This window comes from Empidonax traillii, unplaced genomic scaffold (assembly GCF_003031625.1).
Source record: "Empidonax traillii isolate 1590-97213 ecotype Southwest subspecies unplaced genomic scaffold, ASM303162v1 scaffold253:size710434, whole genome shotgun sequence".
Lineage (NCBI taxonomy): Eukaryota > Metazoa > Chordata > Aves > Passeriformes > Tyrannidae > Empidonax > Empidonax traillii.
Window position 1 is genome coordinate 126,794 of NW_020955446.1, and position 3,732 is coordinate 130,525.

A 3,732-nucleotide genomic window follows, 5' to 3' on the forward strand; every position below is an offset into this window, starting at 1 on the left:
ACGAGTTGTTGTCACAGCCACACGAGGACGTTTCAGTGGAATCACTGCACGGGGCGGTGGGGGGACACGGCCATGGTAATCAAACAACCTAGAAAACATTAAGTCAGCTGGACTCTATAAAACCTTCTGTGATTTCATGTCATGGAAGCCCTGTCAACTAAATTTTCATGTTATCTTTGAGAAAATTAGTCTTTGAAACCTTAATCACTTTATATCACAGTCAAATTACATTTCAAGGATCTATGCACATTAAGTGCCTCATTCAGATTTCAGTCACAGACCAGTGCATAGCTCAGATTTTTTTTGCATGATTTAAATAAAGGATGCATTATGGGACTGTTATTTGCAGTATGGAAAATCTGTAAGCTGCTTTCTACAGGTCCATATAGTTTTATTGCACACAACCAATAGTAGTACATTTTGTTGTGACATTTCAGCTCCTTTATTACATGTATGACTTAAATTCCAGTTTTCTATCTGCTATCCTTAAAGATAAAAACTAAAAATAAAAAAAGAGAACTTTTCTGAAGACAAGCATCTCTAAAAAACCAAAATCCTGCAATTTGTAAAATAGCAAGAGTCTTTGCATATGTTCTCTTTATTGAAGAATGAATCAGTGTAGAAAAAATAAAATACCCAAACAAACTTAATTAGAAAAAAAAAAAAGTGTTTCTCAAATCAAAACCTCTAGCAGGTAGATACTCAGAGGTTTACCACTACAGTCAGTGAAAGATTCTCTATAATAAAAATGAGCTAGTGCTCCCTAATAGGATAGCCCAGTCCTAACAATAAAGGTATCAATAGCTGGTAACTAGCCTGTGTAGAAGAAAATAAAGGCAATAGAAAAGGTAATAAAAGCTACAGACACATTTAGAACATAAAAGCTATGAGTTCTGAATATGAAATGTCAGGAGAAGAAAGTTGAGAAAATGAAGATTTTCAGTTCAGTGTCTGAAGCAGAAGGATAAGCAACATTCTCGTAAAATATTCAAAAAATTTTCTTGCAACTAGTAATTATGGAAATTTATAACTGCATGTTTAATTTTCACCGTTCTGACTACTGTCACCCAGATGGGCAGATAAATACACACTTGAAAACAGGCATGAAAGAAACAGTAATTCACTCAGCACACCATCCAACAGTGTGCCGAACAGGAAGCAGAATCAAACTTAAATCTTCTAACTCATTTTCTGTTAAGTAAACACCTAGTGTTTGAATCCCAGGTCCCTTACTTCTGTTTCTACTGTAATCCTACAGAAAATGTAAATAACCGTCTCCCTCTTTTTCTATAGCTTTCTACAAAATGTGTCACAGAAATCCTGTCACCCTCACTGAACATGAACTCCATGGCCCCAAATTTTCTCACAAATAAGCAGTGTCTAGCTATTGTGAGCATAACCAAATAATTGTGTATGAAGATGGACATGGGAAATTTTTTTTTACTTTTAATGTAAATATTAGTGTTTATTGTCACTCATCACTTATCATATTGGATGATCTGCAGATTGGTGATGATCTGCTTAACATTACTGGAAAACAGTTTCAGAAGAACTTGAAGCTATCATGCAAGCATTCATCATGTGATTATTCCTTCAAAGGTGATTTTTTTCTGGCTTCCAATGTTTCATGTTGAGATAATATAATGATATGTGAAACTATGCTTCCTTTTCTTCAAATATATAGAAGAACTGTTATCTAACTGACTGTTAGATATTCCTGCATTTATTTTTGAACTTATGCAGATTCTGGGCTTGGTGTTTTGTTTTACTAAGTTCTATATATTTCAAAAATATGTTTTCTTTTAAAAAAGAATGCTTCCATTTATTGGTTTTGAAGTACCCTGCCTGTTTTCCTTGTGCTTGTAATAGGAGTAATGATAAAGAGAAATGCTCAGTTCTAAAGCAATTTTTGCCCCCAAAATCACTAATATGCACATAATTGTGCCTTTTGTTTCAGCCACCCTTCTAAAATGTATAGTCCCGACTTGCCAATCTGTCTTCATAAAGATTTTATCCTAGAGCACTAACCATTCTTGTCACCATCTTCTGACTCCACCACTGCTTTAGTCAGGTAAGATAGAAGTATTCTATCTTCAGTGAAGTTGGAAAATTAATAGATATTAGAAAATAAGATCTACAGTTTGGGGTAAAACACAAAAATTCAGGAAGTTCAGAAATTCAAAAATTCAAAGAATCATAACTATAAATCTTAAATTATATTCATATAGGCATGCTGATAGCTGATACATTGAATTCTCCATGAGATTTTCTTTTCCATGACTACTACGTAGAGCTTTTCATCTTTCCCTTCCATTAACTTGCATTTAACAGAGACTGGTAATGTCCTACAGTTTTTATTGTCAGAAGGTGACATGACACCAAGCTGGGAGGGAGTGTCGACCTGCTGGAAGGCAGGAGGGCTCTGCAGAGGGATCTGGATAGACTGGGGAGATGGGCTGATTCCAACAGGATGAAGTTCAACAAGGTCAAGTGCCGGGTCCTGCACTTTGGCCACAACAACCCCCTGCAGCGCTACAGGCTGGGCACAGAGTGGCTGGAGAGCAGCCAGGCAGAAAGGGACCTGGGGGTGCTGATCGACAGGAGGCTGAACAGGAGCCAGCAGTGTGTCCAGGTGGCCAAGAAGGCCAATGGCATCCTGGCCTGCATCAGGAACAGTGTGGCCAGCAGGAGCAGGGAAGTGTTCCTTCCCCTGTACTCTGTGTTGGTGAGGCCACACCTTGAGTATTGTGTTCAGCTCTGGGCCCCTCAGTTCAGGAAGGATATTGAGGTGCTGGAGCGGGTCCAGAGAAGAGCAACAAGGCTGGTGAAGGGACTTGAGCACAAGTCCTATGAGGAGAGGCTGAGGGAGCTGGGATTGTTTAGTCTGGAGAAGAGAAGGCTTAGAGGTGACCTCATCACTCTCTTCAACTACCTGAAGGGAGGTTATAGCCAGGTGGGGGTTGCTCTCTTCTCCCAGGCAACCAACAATAGGACAAGGGGACATGGGCTCAAGCTCTGCCAGGGGAGGTTTAGGTTAGATGTTAGGAAGAAATTCTTTACAGAGAGGGTGATCAGGCATTGGAACGGCCTACCCAGAGAGGTGGTGGATTCACCATCCCTGGAGGTTTTTAAAAAGAGATTGGATGTGGCCCTTAGTGCCATGCTATAGTAATTGGAGTTGAATCAGGAGTTGGACTTGATGATCTTGGAGGTCTTTTCCAACCCAATCTATTCTATGATTCTATAATTCTAAGATCAGCATGTCCAGCCATGTGAGGCCAACCTCCTATTTAGATTTTCTATCATAAAGTTTCTGCTCTCTTAATCTTGAAAGATTTCTGAAGTAGAAAATTATACTATTGAATAACTTTATGGATACATTTCACTCTCAGTGGTTTTCCATAACAACACAATCACCAAAACAGACACCAGGCTCCACAGAAACAACTTTTAACCTACTATAAATATTTCTTTTATTGTGAAAGTGTAACCATTACAGTTGATCATTTGTTCTACCCATAACATACAGAATAAGGCAAAAAGCCTAAACACATACAACTTTAATATTCATGTGTCATAGATAAGAAACACTACTCTGTTTAAAAACATACAATTCCACTGATGAAGTTCAGCACAATAACCTTGGGAAGGTAACTTTTTGCAGGACATGAGCTGCTCCTATTGTGAAGGATGGACTGAGTGGAACTGAACTGCACTGGTGGCTTTCACTCC

General features: G+C 38.7%; 1 protein-coding gene across 1 annotated transcript in view; it reads right to left on the bottom strand.

Annotated features, from left to right (window-relative positions):
* Nucleotides 1-3,732, bottom strand: part of RALYL (RALY RNA binding protein like) — a 209,441-nt gene that overhangs the window by 32,211 nt on the left and 173,498 nt on the right. The window lies entirely within an intron of this gene.